This window comes from Biomphalaria glabrata, chromosome 6, assembly GCF_947242115.1.
Source record: "Biomphalaria glabrata chromosome 6, xgBioGlab47.1, whole genome shotgun sequence".
Classification (NCBI taxonomy): domain Eukaryota; kingdom Metazoa; phylum Mollusca; class Gastropoda; family Planorbidae; genus Biomphalaria; species Biomphalaria glabrata.
In genome coordinates this window covers 37,044,845-37,063,469 of record NC_074716.1, presented here as the reverse complement: position 1 = coordinate 37,063,469, position 18,625 = coordinate 37,044,845, and the positions used below count along the sequence as shown (strand labels likewise).

Sequence of the window (18,625 nt, the reverse complement as noted above, 5' to 3'; positions counted from 1 at the left end):
ATTTAGTTATTTGTTTCGGGAATAAGGGGAAAGTTTTACTTAGCAACAAGTGACGTGACAGATCTTTAAAAAACAAGAACGCTCTATTCGACACTAGAAACACCACGTCTTTTGAAGATACAGACGGCTAATAACGAAGGACATGATTAGGATTTAGTTATTTGTTTCGGGAATAAGGGGAAAGTTTTACTTAGCGACAAGTGACGTGACAGATTTAAAAAAAAAACAAGAACGCTCTATTCGACACTAGAAACACCACGTCTTTTTAAGATACAGACGGCTACTAACGAAGGACATTGGACGGATCCCTTTTTCAGTGTTAAATGTGTTTATTTTGTTAACACTCGTGTCGACTACCTAATTGGATTGTTTCGGCCCTTCGACGGTGTTTACTGAGTTGGTAAAGATTACCTCCTTTTTACTTCATTGTTTGGATTTGACACGGCTGAAGAGCCAGCCCCATAACAGTTCATACATCGCAATAATTTTAAGTATGAACACAATTGATTTAAGTTTATATAATAGATTGTTCCGGATGTTTGTATAAATAGTAAAAGAAAAAAGAGAATTCCAGATAAATGTAATACCGTTAATTAAATTTTTTGGATGGTCTCGTACAAAAATTAGATGAACTACAGCCTTGTAGAGAGATTTTCATACCATACTTTGGTGTTTGGATGTTGTTTTCCTTAAAATTCGAAACATAATATTAACAATAATTAGATTTTGTAATGTTTTAGCTAGAAAATTAAATGTAACAACATTTTATCGTAAATGAGAAGATTATTTGTTTTATTAATTAGAAGAGGGAGTTCAAACAGTTATTTGGCGTTAGTAGATTTTTAAATAACATTCGGAAATTTTTGGCAACGATTTGTAAGAAAATGTAAGTAATATAAGTCGATTTCTTTTCAAAACTAAATCCGGAACATTCTTTATCGATTAAAAAACTTTTATGTTATGTTTCAGCAAGAAAATTAAATGTCTAAAAAGTGATTTTCAATAATCGTTTCTAGTAAATTACTTTCTTTTTTTAAAGCCCTGAACAACCTATTGCCGAAATTTTTAGAATTTGTTTAAAGATGAAAATACGGAACATTTTGATATCGATAATCAAATTATAGTGACGCATTGCCAAAGAATATAAGTGTAATACTAGTCAATTAAGCGATTTCAAACAATCATTTGACATAATTGATTTTTTATAAAACAATATCTGGAACATTTTTACACTTAATGAAATATAAGTCAGTATAGAGATTTTGATTTAGCATTTATATGCTATTTACATTTTAAAAAACGGAACATCATATTATTGATAATGTGTTTTTGCAATGTTTAAGCTTGGAAATTGAATGTAATATAGGTTAGAAGAGCAAACAAACATTCGTTGGCGTTGATTAGTTTTGCACACACAAAAAAATCGGGACAATCAATTATAGATACTTAAACTATTGAGATGTTACGGGAGGAACATTAAAGGGTAAATCAGATTTTCAATAGCTTTTAGAGTGATCTTTTTTATCTAAACGTCACGGACAGACCTACCGACAGACAAAACGCACAAAAATAAGCCTCTTTTATTTTGATGGGGGCACTAAACAAATAAAAACAAAATATTATAAATATTATGATATTTAAAAAATTTGAGGGAACTGATAGTACCATGTATAGTATGTACTTGTCAAGCTACTGCACGAATGTCGCTGTATAAAAAGTTCATTTTAAAAAATGTGCGTGATATTTACATACTAAATGCATTCTTAATCTTTATAAACAAAAATAAATGTTTTCGCTTAATTTTAGCAGCTAGTTTACCAGAAAAAAACACTATTAACTAATATTTATATTTGTTGTAAATATTTCTTCTACATTTTATAAATATATCTGACTTAATGATACTGAAAATACACAATAAATTGTCCTTCTTTGTTAACATGTGTAACATTGCCTCCCTTACATCTACGTAATTGTTTTAGAATTGGTATATTTTTATGAAAAAAAAAACGCTTGCTTAATTAATTGTATATATAAAATAAACGGTTTGCTTTTAGAAAACCAAAAAGTAGCCGTTGCACCTGAAATAATAGTTTTCATATCTCTCCTAGTTTTCGAAATCTGATTGTGACAGACGAACATTTTGCGCAAACCTAATAGCGGCCTTCACCCTTACGGGGGCCGCTAAAAATGCATGAAATCTTGACTAAATCTAGACAATCTAGTAAATCAGTCTAGTAGAAGATCCAGTAGAAGCATATAATTGATAGTTTGTATTGCAATATATATATATTGCAAAAATTAGCAGTAAATTGTTTATTTATGTTGTGAAGAGGTATCGCGCATGCAGGATTTTTAGGATTGCCGACCCACTCTTGCAGGCAAAATCGGTCTCCGTTGCTCGCATCCATGAATTTAATACGGTATGCATTTTTTAATGATAGTTTAGATATAGAAAAACCTGTGTCCTAGATATCTATATTCTTTGATTGTAGTATAATAGATCCAAGATAATAGTAACAGAATAGATCCATTATTTACAGCTATTTCTAGGACTAGACACTAGAGCTACTATATATATAGTTAACTAGGTCTAGCCTAGACCAGGGGTCGGCAACCTTTTGAGTAGACGAGCCGAAAATGACAAATTTACAAAATTTCAACGTTCTTAAAAAGCCACACGATTTTTTATCTTCAAAACAATAAATAGTACTCGGACTAATAAAGTTTTTAGATTTAAAAAAAAAAAATAATTTATCTTTATATAAATAGTGTTTTACACAACAAATTAGATTATATATAGGCCTTATATATCGTATTATTAGATTACTTATTATTTAAGTACACAATTTAAACAATTAAACATTTACATACTACACTAACTTGTACTTCAATTACAAAAAATTGAGCAAACGAATTCAGTGGTAACTGTGGTTATTTGCATGGTTTTAGAAAGTTTGGATAAATAACTTGTTTTTAGTTTCAAACCCGACTCTAAATTTTCATTTGTTTGTTGGCTTCTTATTTTACTTTTAATTATATTCATCCAAGAGAACACTTGCTCGCACGAATATGCCGATGCGACGATAGTCAGTCTTCCAAATGCCAACTTTTTCACATGACTGTAGCAATCTGGAAGATTATTCCATGCGTCGATTATAAGTGCCTAATTTCGCAGCATTTCTTTTAAAGCTGTCCACTTTAGTTGCGTTACATACATTTCTGGACCTTCAACTCTTCCAAACTGATTTTCAACTCTGTAAATTTTTCACTCCACAAAGCTTTACTTTTTAAATCGATCTATTGCATGTCTAGAGATTCAGTAGCAATTCCTAATGGACCAATGTGGAATTCGTTACTATTAGTGTTGAGAAGATTTTTTTTATAAATGCTACTATCCTTTTGTTTGTTTCTAATTGCTCAAATCTGTCAATAAATTCATCTTTAATTTTTCTTTTTAACTGTGCTGAATTAACTCGTGTCAACAGTTGTACTGGTTTTATCGCAATATTGCTTTACAAATTGAAAATAAAGTAACTGGCCGCTCTGAATAATTTCTGCAAGAGATTTTTTTTTCTTCAAAACAAACTAATCCTTCTACCAAAACATAGACTAGGTATCCCTTTCCTTCCAGTTTTAGACTCAGCTTATTTAATTTCACTGTTATATACACCATGGACATAGCCAGGGGGGGGGGGGGGGTTCCCCCCCTCCCAAGGATCGGAATTTAGTGACTGATTTTTAGCTTTGATTTTGTTTATTTTAAGTGAGATTTTAATACTAAACCATCACTTGCCCCAGCACAACCAAAGGGGTTTTGAGTTTAAAACCCCTACCAGGGGGGTTCAAGTTTTAAAAACCCTACCAGGGGGTTCGAGTTTGAAACCCCTACCAGAGGGGTTCGAGTTTAAAAACCCCTACCAGGGGTTTTGAGTTTAAAGCCCCCTACCAGGGGTTTTGAGTTTTAAACCCCCTACCTGTTTTTTTTGCAGTTAACTCCCCCTCTTCTATAAAACAAAACAAAAAAAAATGCAAAAGAAAATCCCCTAATTCCAAGAGCACAGTTAAGGAAGATTTTGATTTTAAAACCCCCTCTAAAATTTACGATTAACCCCCTCTTCAACAGAAAAAAAAACTAGTTACGCACTCAAAATGTTATGAGCGTAGCTAAATAGGTTTTGACTCAGTTTTGAGTTTAAATCCCACGTCAGCGGAGTTTGAAGGTAAAAATTACCTCTTTAATAATAAAAAAAAACAAAGCAAATTATACACTCAAAATGTTATGAGTGTAGTCAAAGGGGTTTTGAGTTTAAACTCCCCTCAAGTGGAGTTTGAAGCTAAAAAGTACCTCTTTAATATAAATAAAAGCAAATTACTCACTCTAAAATCTATGAGAGTAGCCAAAGGGGTTTTGAGTTTAAACCCCCCGCCAGCGGGGTTTGAGGCTAAAAAATACATCTTCAGTGTAAGAAAAAAAGCAAATTACGCACTCAAAATGCTATGAGCGTTGCCAAAAGGTGTTTTGAGTTTAAACCCCCATTCAGAGGGGTTTGATGCTAAAAATACCTCTTCAATATAAAAAAAGCAAATTACACACTAAAATTATTTGAGCGTAGCCAATCCAATCGGGGGTTTTGAGTTTAAACCCCTCTTCTACAGATGGCTTTTTTTTAAAGTTTAAAACCCCTCTTCTACAGATGGCTTTGAGTTTAAATCCCCCTACAGAGAATTTTAGGTGGAAAACCCCAACAGATGATTTTGACGATAATACACTCAAAATGTTATGAGTGTAGTCAAAGGGGTTTTAAGTTTAAACTCCCCTCAAGTGGAGTTTGAAGCTAAAAAGTACCTCTTTAATATAAATAAAAGCAAATTACTCACTCTAAAATCTATGAGAGTAGCCAAAGGGGTTTTGAGTTTAAACCCCCCGCCAGCGGGGTTTGAGGCTAAAAAATACATCTTCAGTGTAAGAAAAAAAGCAAATTACGCACTCAAAATGCTATGAGCGTTGCCAAAAGGTGTTTTGAGTTTAAACCCCCATTCAGAGGGGTTTGATGCTAAAAATACCTCTTCAATATAAAAAAAGCAAATTACACACTAAAATTATTTGAGCGTAGCCAATCCAATCGGGGGTTTTGAGTTTAAACCCCTCTTCTACAGATGGCTTTTTTTTAAAGTTTAAAACCCCTCTTCTACAGATGGCTTTGAGTTTAAATCCCCCTACAGAGAATTTTAGGTGGAAAACCCCAACAGATGATTTTGACGATAATACACTCAAAATGTTATGAGTGTAGTCAAAGGGGTTTTAAGTTTAAACTCCCCTCAAGTGGAGTTTGAAGCTAAAAAGTACCTCTTTAATATAAATAAAAGCAAATTACTCACTCTAAAATCTATGAGAGTAGCCAAAGGGGTTTTGAGTTTAAACCCCCCGCCAGCGGGGTTTGAGGCTAAAAAATACATCTTCAGTGTAAGAAAAAAAGCAAATTACGCACTCAAAATGCTATGAGCGTTGCCAAAAGGTGTTTTGAGTTTAAACCCCCATTCAGAGGGGTTTGATGCTAAAAATACCTCTTCAATATAAAAAAAGCAAATTACACACTAAAATTATTTGAGCGTAGCCAATCCAATCGGGGGTTTTGAGTTTAAACCCCTCTTCTACAGATGGCTTTTTTTTAAAGTTTAAAACCCCTCTTCTACAGATGGCTTTGAGTTTAAATCCCCCTACAGAGAATTTTAGGTGGAAAACCCCAACAGATGATTTTGACGATAATACACTCAAAATGTTATGAGTGTAGTCAAAGGGGTTTTAAGTTTAAACTCCCCTCAAGTGGAGTTTGAAGCTAAAAAGTACCTCTTTAATATAAATAAAAGCAAATTACTCACTCTAAAATCTATGAGAGTAGCCAAAGGGGTTTTGAGTTTAAACCCCCCGCCAGCGGGGTTTGAGGCTAAAAAATACATCTTCAGTGTAAGAAAAAAAGCAAATTACGCACTCAAAATGCTATGAGCGTTGCCAAAAGGTGTTTTGAGTTTAAACCCCCATTCAGAGGGGTTTGATGCTAAAAATACCTCTTCAATATAAAAAAAGCAAATTACACACTAAAATTATTTGAGCGTAGCCAATCCAATCGGGGGTTTTGAGTTTAAACCCCTCTTCTACAGATGGCTTTTTTTTTAAGTTTAAAACCCCTCTTCTACAGATGGCTTTGAGTTTAAATCCCCCTACAGAGAATTTTAGGTGGAAAACCCCAACAGATGATTTTGACGATAAAACTTCTCTTTTCGATATAAAATCTAAAGCAAACTAGTCACTTAATTCCAAGAGCGTATTCAAGAGAGGTTACACATTTTTACCAGTGGCAGGGCTCCATTAATAAACTGCATTGAATAGTCATCTGCCGAAATTGAAAAACACTAAATGTGGCTCAACAAAGATGCCTAAGACAGATTTTAGGAGTCAGTTATAGAGATCGGGTCTAAATCAAGGAAATCCTATGCCGAACTGGGAGTCGACCCGTTAGTAAGATTGTGAGAGAGCGATGCATGAGGTTTGCGGGACATGTTCTCCGACAAAATGAATTACGCATAAGAAGAGTTGCAATGATATCCTAGTACAACTTGACGCCACTCATTCATGGAGGTCCTCATGGCAGGTGGGAAGAGGCTTCAGACGATAGCAGTGACAGATTGTTATGGAAACAGCTTGACGTCAAATGCGCCGAACGGCGCGGGAGGATCTAAGTCAGTAAGAATAGCACATTAGGTTTTTGAAATAAAAAACTTTAATAGCAGGAAAATGCAGTGTAGATACGTCAGAATATGCATTTTGTTGGCTTTCAATACCAGAAATAGTGCTTGGCGGAGGGGCTTCGCCCCGCTTGGGGAGCTCCTAGCGCTCCACAAGACCCCCTTGCTAGTAATGTCGGGGAGTCTACAATTTTATGGAAACAGCTTGATGGCAAATGCGTCGAACGGCGCGGGAGGATCTAAGTCAGTAAGAATAGCACATTAGGTTTTTGAAATAAAAAATTTTAATAGCAGGAAAATGCAGTGTAGATACCTCAGAATATGCATTTTGTTGGCTTTCAATACCAGAAATAGTGCTTGGCGGAGGGGGTTCGCCCCGCGCTGGGGGAGCTCCTAGCGCTCCACAAGACCCCCTTGCTAGTAATGTCGGGGAGTCTACAATTTTATGGAAACAGCTTGACGGCAAATGCGCCCAACGGCGCGGGAGGATCTAAGTCAGTAAGAATAGCAAATTAGGTTTTTGAAATAGAACTTCTTAATAGGAGGAAAATGCACTGTAGATACCTCAGAATATGCATTTTGTTGGCTTTCAATATTAGAATTAGTGCTTGGCGGCGCGCTGGGGGAGCTCCTAGCGCTCCCCCATACGCCATTGCTAATAATGCCAGGGAATCTACAATTTTTCCACTAACTCATAGAAGAAGCTATTCTAGGGCACAATAAACGTCTTCCGAAAGAATGAAGGGTCATAATGTAATAAAGATTATGTACACACACACACACATAAATACATATAAAAAAATTCGCGGGGGGGGGGGGCCGAAACAAAATCCAGGCTACGCCCATGATATACACTAGAAAGTAAAATGCTTGCAACCATTTGTCATTCTCTAATTCAGGGTGATTAATGCCTTTATCATTTTTTTTTACCTTTACCTATTCCTTAGTCTGTTGGACCGTTGGGGCACCAAGCAAGATTTGTTTACGTCTTTCTCCATTCCTCTCTGTCTTTTGCCTTGTTTAGCAGGTCATCATGAAGTCCGATCGCTGCAGTAACCCTTTCTCTAGATTTGTGATGCGGTCTTTGAAAGTGATGCCTAGGATTCTTCTGTAGCATCTCAATTCCATTGCTAGGATCCTCCTGTCTAGCTCTGCAGTCTTTATCATTTAGGAATGTATTTAATGTATTAAAAGCAAAACGTTTCCAAAACCTTTGGAAAGCCATTGCACTTTATTATAAAGAAGGAGCTCGGAATACTGAGTCTCCATTTTGTTAAGAATTCTTTAAACTGACGATGGTAGGGTGCTTTTGACAAGATGCTGTTAAAAATCAACTATTTCGGCCGAAACTTTTTTAGAATCAAAGCGCTTCTTGGTGTATTATGCAGTTAAACGTAAGAATTTCGTGGCTTATTTTGCGCCATAGAATCGTATTTGCCCCTTTATTTTTTCCTGTAATATTTCTAGCTTCATCAGTTGCTATTGAAACGATTTTATTTATATCGAATATATTGTGTTTTATATCGCAAGACTCATATAGGCCTATATCAAGTGATAAGGCAGAAGAAAGTTGAATATCTTCCACCTGCAAATATGTTACATTTCAAGACATGGGGAAGGGGTGAGCTGAAAAGCGAGTGCAAGTGGCTGAGAGATAGAACGATTTTTAAATGTTTTTTTTTTTCGATAAAATAAATAATATTTTAACTAAAGAGCCGCAGCTTAACACCCAAAGAGCCGAATGTGGCTGGAGAGCCGCAGGTTGCCGACCCCTGGCCTAGACCTAAATCCAAATTATATAGACTCTAGAATACTCAAGATTCTCGATTTAGTTCAAGATCTTGAAGTTAGATCTAGTCCTAGACTTAGACTATAGTCTGAGTCCCTAGAGTTAGTAAATAGTCACTAATCAGTGACTAATGTAGTAATGCTAGAAGTCTAGCCCTAGCTAGAATCACCTTCTAGTCTTTTTTAGCAGCCCCCGAAAGGGGAAAAGACGCTATTAGTTTTGTGTGGCCTGTCCGTCCATCTGTCCCGTTTAGATCTCAGAAACTAGAAGAGAATATGAAAATCGGACATCGTGGTATTTAATATCATTCAAAGTTCTGATGCAATGGCTACTTTTTTCTTTTCCAAAAGTGAATCATCTACTTTTTAAAATTATATATGCAAGCAGATTTTTCAAAAATTACACCACTTTTCAATGAAAAACTTCAAGGGAGGTAACTATATCTCTAAAGGTCATGGACTTCTTCATTAATAAATCAAGCTTCATTCATAGATTCGCGCATTGGTACTAAAAAATTTGAATCTAAGGTCACAATGGTACAAGAGTCAATGGATCATTATAAAATACATTTTCCATTTATTAACTAACTCATTGAATAGAATATTGATTCAAATGTTGATTTTAAAAAAGAATTTTGATACGAACTTCGTTTTAGTTTTAAGTTTCAAAAATAATGAACTACTTTTATAGCGCGCAGTTTTGACATAACCTCATTTTAAGGGCCTACACTTCGCAGTCTAAATATGACTAAATAGAGCCCAGATCTAGAGTAGTTTATGCTATTCGGACACCTATGGGCCAAAATTTCAAAATTTGACTTTGACAGCGCATTATTTGACAATGGTTCGACATAGAAAAGAAAATGAAGTATCAAAATCTTTTTTAGTTTAAGGAGTATAAGGATGACTACTTATATTTGTACCCCTAACCTATATTTGTTATTATATTTAAGATCAAGAGGCCAAGTGTTTTCATTTAATTCAGACAAATTTGACCCACATTATTTGATTCCGGATACCATAATTTATTTCAGACAGTCTCTATATTTAGGCACCAATAAACTCAGATTTTAATTCTATATAAACATTAACTGAATTTTAAGAACCCCAGACATAGCCCCTCACATGAAATCATTAAGATGTTTTCAAATTAAGCATAAATACGAACACAAACAAATAAAAATATGAACACACTTATTCTACCAAAATTAGTTCATTGGGATACACAGACTTTTAGATTAATTTTATGTTTGCATGATTAGATGTGTGTTGAATGTTTCTGTTTTTTTGTTTATTAATTTAATAAATTTCTAATACAGATGATCTTTTGTAGTATAGCACAGGTTAGGATAGCCATTCTCGCCTAAATAGCTGAATCCTCTATATTCTCTCTATATAAATCTAAATCTATCTATACTAGTAGGTCTAGATCTAGGCATTTAACTTCATTCAATGTACCAAGATCACTCCAAACATTTGCCCATTAATTCTCTATAAAAAAAACAAATATATTATACGATCATTTGTTTGAAATAAATTTTGGTAAAAAAATCTTAATTTAATTCAAACACCCTATTATTATTTTTTTGTATGGAATCAAACAACTTGGCTTATGAATCAAATAAAACAGCTCCAAAAACAGAATAAAAATTGCCGGGCTCATAAGTATAGACTTAGCCTATCAAAAAATATAGTCTTAACCCTAGGAAGAAGTAAAGTCATCCGAGTAACATAGGAAAAAATAACAACCTGACTTGCACATTTGAGATTCGTTTTTCTTACATAAAAAAAAAAAAACAGCTAAAGGGAAGGAAATTGGGTCAGAATCATTGGAAAATGGACAAGCACATTATACAGCACGCTAGTTTCATATTAAATATCAAAATAAAGATTTAATGACCACAAAAACAGCAAGTGTCCGCATTCATGTAATGTCCGGATTAAATAAACTACTCTAGATATATTTATAATATATATATATATATATATATATATATATATATATATATATATATATATATATATATATATATATATATATATAATAAATGTATCTATAATTTGAACAAAATTTTAATTAAGGGGTGCAGATTTATTTATTATGTAAACAATAGTATCACATTAAGAAATTAATCGGATACGAACAGCATAGTACACCTTTACCCGGTAACAAAAGGCCTACTATTCATGATCATAACATTGGCCTAGGTCTTGTAATTTTAGGATTAAACGTGTAAATTCATACGAGTTCTAGTCTAGATACAGTAGATTCTATATCAAGATTCTATATATCTAGTTCTAGATCTAGACACAGATTTCTAAGTTAGATCCATGGGCGTAGCCAGGATTTTATTCGGGGGAAGGGATATATATGTTTGCGTGTGTGCGTATAATTAATCTTAATTACATTCTGACTCTTCATTCTTTCGGTAGACATTTATTGTACCCTAGAATACGTTCTTCATTGAGTTAGTGGAAAAATTGTAGACTCTTACTTGACAGCAATGGGGTCTGAGGGAGCGCCGCCAAGCTTTATTTCCGTTATTGAAAGCCTTAAAAAATTGCACATTCTGAGGTATCTACAGTGCATTATTCTGCTATTAAAAAGTTTTATTTCAAAACATAATGTGCTATTCTTACTTAGATCCTCCCGCGCCAGTCGGCTCATTGGGCGGCAAGCTGTTTCCACAAAAAACTGTCACTGGCAATGACTGAAGCCTCTTCCCACGTCTATGAAAGTGTGGCATGAAGTTATACTAGGATGTTCCTGTTTGCGATTTCCTCGTAACCTCCATGTCATTGCAACTCTTATTATGCGTAATTCATTTTGTCGGAATACATGTCCCGCAAACCTTATGCGACACTCTGTCACAACCTTACCAAACGGTCGACTCCCAGTTCGGCATAGGATTTGTTTGATTGAGACCCGATCTCTATAACTGACTCCTTAAATCTGTCTTAGTCATCTTAGTTGAGACACATTTTAGTCTTTTTCAATTTCGGCAGATGACTATCCACTGCACTTTATTAGTGGAGTCCAGCCGCTGGTAGAAATTTTGTAACCTCTCTTGGCTACGCTCTTGGAATTAGGTAACTGTAGGGAAAATGGAAGTTTTATGGTCAAAATCATATGTTGTGGGGTTTTAAACTAACAAATTCAAAACCCCATTTAGCTACGCTCATAGAATTTGGTGAGTGTAGTTTGCTTTAGAATAATATTGAAAAGGGGGATTTTAAACTCAAAACCATCTGGAGTGGCTTTAAACTAAAAAAAAAAAAAAAAAAGCCAACTGAAGGAGGAGGGCTTAAACTCAAAACCCCTATTTGGCTTTACTAAGCTCAAAGAATTTTAGTTTGTAATTTACATTTTTTTTTTATATTAAAGAGGTAAATTTTACCATCAAATCTCGATGAAGGGGGGGTTAAACTCGAAATCCTCTTTGGCTACGCTCATAGCATTTTGAGTGTGTAATTTACTTTTTTTTTTTTTATAGAAGAAGTATTTTTTAGCTTCAATACCCATTGGAGGGGGGTTTAAACTTAAAAACCCTTTGGTTACGCTCATAGAATTTGGAGTGTCTAATTTGCTTTTTTTTATATTGAAGAGATGTTTTTTAGCTTTAAACCCCGCTGAAGGGGGGTTTAAACTCAAAACCCCTTTTGCTACGCTCAAAGTATTTTCAGTGTGTAATTTGCTTTATTATATTTACTTTCTTATAGTAAATTTCGGAGGGGGTTTTAAAATCAAAATCTTCCTTAGTTATGCTCTTGGAATTTGAGAATCTTCGTTTGCATTCTTTTTTTTTTTTTTTGGTTTTGTTTTATAGAAGAGGGGAATTTAACTGCAAAACCCCCTGGTAGGGGTTTTATACTCAAAACCTCTTTGGCTGCGCTGGGGCAAGTGATGGTTAAGAATTAAAATATCACCTAAAATAATAAAATAAACAAAATCAAAGCAAAAAATCAGTCACTTAAGTCTGATGCAGAGGGGGGAGGGGTGTTAGAACAATTTTTCTAACAATTATATTAATAAAGTTGCAATAACACAAATGTATGCTGAACTTGTTTTTTTGTGTTGATTTGCTTTTTTTTTTTAATGGTTAAGTCTATATAATCTAGATCTAAATATAAGATCAATATTATGTTTTGTTCTGTTGTATTTGAGACACTGGTAAAATAGTAATCCTGTGGCAGTTTCTAATATTTAGGTGATTTTGGCCAATATAGAGCGTGAAAGGATGACATTGTGACCCGCTTCTATTGAACCACGGATAAAAGAATTGGCAAGGCTATTAGCCATTTAACAAGAAAGTCAAGCTGTAGTAGCCGTGTAAAAAAAAAACGTACAAGGGAATCCAAGTCTAGTAACTAAGTAGGCTAGTAGTCGGTCCACCTGAGAGTTGTTAGAAAATTTTAGTAAAGTAGCGATGCAAAAAGAAGTGATTAGGTAACAGTAGAAGTCACGTGAGAAGCAATTATAAAAGTCTGTATGAAGTAATTGACTAGTGTTATGTGTTGAAATTGATGTGCTGGTCTTTAATAGTAGTTAAGTATCTGGGCAACAAGCTGCTAAGAACATGTAGATTTCATTTCACATCAAGACATATTTCATTGTATATTTCATAGACAAGATATTTCGGGTGTTCATGGGCAGGATTTTTTGCAGGGGGATGCAAGTTGCCACCTATGGCTCAAAGTCATAGCTTCAAATTTTTTTCCCCACGCATATTAAAGAAAAGAACTGGTGCCCTCGCCCCCCCATACCTATACGATATTAATTTCACTGTAAATGCATGACGCGTAAGACGTAATCATCTTCTTTTTTTGAAGTAACGTCTGTATGGGTTAGGATTAGATAAGAAGATAAATACTTGTTTCATGCTCTAGCATCGTTTTAGGATGTAAACAAAACAGGTTGAACTGAGCATTAGTATTGCTCGAAAAGAGAGACATTGACGAAGAAACTAACGAATCAAGATACGGACTGTACAGCAGTGTTCTTTAATAATCCCAAAATCCAAACAAATGTCGACTACAAATTTTCGGCAGCACTAATTCATTACCTAGTTTGTCTACCAATAGTCTCGCCTTCATCAAGATGCCATCCCTGAAGTGTTCCTCACCATGGTCAATTTGGTTTTTGATTATTAATGAATGTGACTGCTGGTGTGCTTTTGAGCGGCCACTTATGCTAAGATGGACAGACTGCAACGTACATCACGGAAACTGGTTCAAGAACAGATGAATAATTTATTACAATTAAAACACAAATCAGAAGCACACGAGAAGCAACCACTGATTACACATAAAGCAGTTTGTCTGGTTTCACTTATAGTAACTATTTTAAAATGCACCAAACATTCAAAGATCTTCTCAAATTGACAGCTGGCTAGAATTTTTCCTTTTTTGGAAATCTTTCCAGGCATCTTTATAATACCAAATACTATTTCTGTTTAAGCTCTAAACATGACATAAACTTCAGCAGCACGAGGTTTCTGTACATCCCGTTAGGTGTGTGACTTTCTGGTTGGATTTAGCTCTGAGAATGTCAAATGGTAGCACAACGAATAACGTGATGCAAGAAAAAATTAGAAAAGTAAAACTGCAGTAGCGCGCAGTCTTAACAAAAATTTTAGCGATTGTACAGTAGTCCTACCTTTAAGAAAACAACACCGCATATAATGGGAGAACAGAGAAACAAACGAACAACGGTGATAGCCGAAGTCGACCCAACCATGCAAGTACATCTTCAAAGAATTAAGAACGCCGAGGCTCACGGCCATTACATCGGGCATAAGATTCAAAACAAGCTTATGAACATTATGGCATCAGAAGTAAAAGGGAACATTATTGATAAAATCAAACTTGCAAAATATTTTTCCGTCATTCTTGACTGCACACCTGATGTTAGCCACAAAGAGCTGATGTCCCTTATATTGAGTTTTTTGGACGTATCCTGATTTTGACAACTTAACAGGAAAGGGTTTGTCATGGCGCTTCTTGCTGCGCTGGTGAACGTTGGTCAGGACATCGCCGATTGTCGTGTCCAGGGATACAAATACAATGGTGTAAACTTGAAGGGAAAGCCCCAAGGAGTCTAAGCACACATTATTCGCATCAACAATCGACCTTTTGCGCTCTTCTTGCGGCGGCCATAATCTTAACCTTCAGAGTGTTAAGCAGAAATATTAATTTGTAGTTTGTTGATTGTTCATGAACAAATGTCTTAATCCTTAGTTACGTCGATTAAACTTTAAGGCAAAATCTTTCATGAAGTACAATATCTAATGTAGTCAAATGGCCAATAGTACAGTACATACGTAAGGCACTATGTTTTGTAACAAAAATAAGACCTACAGCATTAGAGGCGGACGAGACATACATGTAGCCTACACTTACGGCTTAAGGCCCCGCACATGACAATCGCCCAGGGTCCCGCGCACTGCTAAGGCCGCCTCTGCCAAGCATCCAGAGTAATCTGTCGAAGTCACAGCCATCAACAAATACAAGGCAGGACTATCACAGTAGGTATACACACGCATGTATCTTTTTTCCATAAATTGTGAGAAGTCACCTTCCAGGAGCTTCTTGTAAGTCAGGAGGCCACGGAAAATATATTATAAGTTATAAAATGGTTTTATTTTAATAATTTACACCTAGGATTAGAGTGGGTTATATGACAGTGCGTGGCTCACTGCGGTCGCATAGGTTGCAATGACCTAAGGTCGGCTCTGCAAAGTAGATAAATCGTTAAAGAAAGTATAAATATTTTATTGTGTTCTGAATTATTTATTACATCTGGACGTTAATGGGTGTTTCTCATTTCTAGTTGGCAGCACTTAATGATGCCAAAATTATTTTTGATAAAAAAATCTGGATTTGTTTTTGGCCAGGCAGTGACAAGAAGTAATGTCGCGAAAAGTCAAGCGAAAAGTAAATTTTGAAGCTCACATTCAGGATTACCGCTTAAAGTATGTCAAGAATTTTTTTTTTTTTATGTTGCCAATTTACCTAATTCTGTAAAAAGAATAAATCTTTTCTTGGTTTCCTTTATTACATGTAACATGTTATTAATTTTGAATGTATGGATAAGGTTATTATTCTTATTTTTAAAAATATACGTGTACGCTAAATGAATATATGGAGATGCTGTGGCTGAGGGGTAAACAAAACACTTGGAACCGGAAGTCCTGTGTTTGAATCCTGGTGAATACTCTAGGTGGACCACTTCAGGGGACGATTTTGAGTTTATTTTTCCACACAAACTGTCTTTGTAACCTTAAATAAGTTTTTTTTTATTAGATCTAGATTCTAGACTGACTTTACTAGATCTAATTCTAGATATAGATTATAGTTTTATAGATCTAGATATGATCTATCTATGCTGCTTCTGCCTTCTTCCCAGGTACTAGACTAAAAACTAGACTCTAGACTTGACTAGAGTCTAGAGGTAGATTGTAAATGTACGATTCTAACTACATTTTAGATCTAATTATTCTAACTAGTATCTCTAGATTTAGATCATTAGATCAAAGTAGATCTAATAATGAATAGTCATTGATATTGAACTATCATCTTACTTCTAGCTAGATCTAGTATTACTATTAGTAATACTAATACTAGATCAAGTATTAGTTATTACTATTATTAGTAATACTCATACTGAATACACCATCATACTAGTAACTAGATGATATTTCTATCATAAATCATAGATTTAGATCTATACTCTATACATATACTACTACTAGTATAGGCCTACACTTATAATACAATAAACTAGTAGTACTAATACTCACTGAAGTAATAGTATAAGTTACTATAAGTAGTATAGTATAGTATTATTTAAATAAAAAGTAATACAGTAATTCACATTTTCAACAAACTTCTAAAATCATTTTAAAATGTAGAAATACTAGATCTAGATTCTAGATAGAATCCATCTGATAGATCTAATATAATATGTAATTAATTATGGCAATTTCCAGATCTCTACTAGACTTGATACATAAACTTTAGAAAGAATACTTTAGAACTTTAGATAAGAATCATAAGATAGATCTAGATTTGACTAGAAAAATCTAGATACTAAGATAGTCTAGAAGTGTAAAAGTCTAGATCAGTAGAATCTAGTAATTATATTGGTAATTCTGCAGGAGTTCAAGGGGCAGCCATCTTTGTTATTGTTTAGACTGTAGTCTTGTATCTTGTGTTGTTTTTTTCTCTCCGATTTGGGTTTTTGTTTGTTTTTATTTTTGAAGCTAAATAATATGCTAGATCTAGCTATACCGGTAGCATCTAGTCCTAATAAGTCTATTAATTAGACTCATAATCTAACTGCTAGAACTAGACTAATTACTATATTAATATGACAAGGTTCTTAAACTTAAAGGCAATAAAGGTCAATTAATTTTTGGTAATAAACTGTGCTGATATTTATTGTAGGCCTAGTTAAATTTAGATTCTCTATATCAGAATAATTCAGAATAGATCTAGATATTGACAATATTTAACAATTACAAAGAAGACAGAACAATAAGAAACGTATTGTATTGACACCAAGTCAAAATTATAAGACAAAATAGATATCTAGCATTGCTTTGAAAACACAGAAGTAATGTTAATTCTTGGTATTTTTTTAAGACACTATCTTGCTTGGGATTTCTTTGGAACATAAACAATAACAAAATATTAACAAAGATGGCTGCCCCTTGAAATCCTGCAGAATTACCGAAAAAATAGCATTGCTTTGAAAACACAGAAGTAATGTAAATTGGTATTTTTAAGACACTATCTTGGTATTTCTTTGGACCATAAACAATAACAAAATAGTAACAAAGATGGCTGCCCCTTGAACTCCTGCAGAATTTATATTTATCTAATAGAGTCTAGCTAGAGTAGATGTTATGAACTAATAAGTTTGATCTGCCGGCATAAGAACGTATCTTCTTTTAATCACTCTAAGTCTAGAACTAGTCTAGATCTATCTAGACTCTTTAAGTTCTAAGTCTAGGTACTAGGTCTAGGTCTGGTTTCACTTACTTAGACTTAGATCTAGTAGACTTATTATACCCTGGTCGGCCTGGTTTCAATTTTTTTTTAAAGAAGATACGTTCTTATGCCGGCAGATCAAACTTATTAGAATTAAATCTACTTACTAACTAGATCTAGAAATTATCTAGATCTAGAATCTAAGTCGTCTTACTGTTAGGCCATGGCCTTACGGATTACGCCACTTACGGATTTGTCTCTAACTTTTGTTTACGTTTTTGATTTTAAAAAATGTGGAAATTAGCGCATGCGCCTTAACTTAAGAAATGTAACTTCCTGTCTTTCTTAGAATTCGACTTATTAATTTTTAGTTTGCAAGACCAAAACGTTTTTGCAAGTGAAAAAAAATCCGATACCGAGACGGGAATCTGATTGGCGTTTGCCGGCAAGCTGTTTTTTACTTTGATTTTGCCGGCTATAGCCGGCAAGCCGTCGATCTTGCATTCATGCCTACAGAAATGAATATTAGGTGTGCCCGCAGATTATAATTATAAAAATGCATAAGTCTGTATATTTAAAACAAATAATTTTAAATATCTATAAAAAAAAATGTTGAAACTTCTGATTATTATAATGAACAGGTTAAGAAATATGTCTACTCATGATTATTCTAACTGGAAATATGTCTAAACATTCAGTCAAAGACGCTAACTCATGCCAGTATTTATTCAATGCTACGAAGAACTGTGTTGCAGGTGTTGTGTTGGCATGGAATAAGGTGGCGAGTTAACAACTGATGGTGCCCGTGCCTTGACTGAGAAAAACATTGATTTGTTATTATAAAATTAAAGAACAATATTCCAACCATAAACTCGACAAGGGAAAATTTGTGCGAAGCGGCATTGAATAGGGCCTATCAAACATAATATGTTATGGACCAATTATCTTATTATCAGAGCAAGGTGTCTTAACCACAGGCAGTTCCGATAGGTAATTGAAGATTGTTGTTGGACGCCTTTATCGTGAACACCTTGCTCTTCCCTCTGTATATAGTAAGACCCATTCTAGCCGTATAGTCGCAAAGACGCTTATCGTTTCCTGC

General features: G+C 34.4%; 1 protein-coding gene across 4 annotated transcripts in view; it reads right to left on the bottom strand.

Moving 5' to 3' along the window:
* LOC106059155 (uncharacterized) overlaps window positions 1–17,832 on the bottom strand; it is a 38,228-nt gene extending 20,396 nt beyond the window's left edge. The window contains exon 1 of one of the 4 annotated variants that reach the window (XM_056033741.1): window positions 17,773–17,832. The gene's annotated coding sequence lies outside the window, so the exon portion shown is untranslated. Of the gene's footprint in view, window positions 1–13,595; window positions 13,759–17,690 lie in introns of those variants that run through there. The other 3 variants (XM_056033740.1, XM_056033739.1, XM_056033738.1) reach the window with 3 other exon arrangements.
* Between the last annotated feature and the right edge of the window lie 793 nt (window positions 17,833–18,625).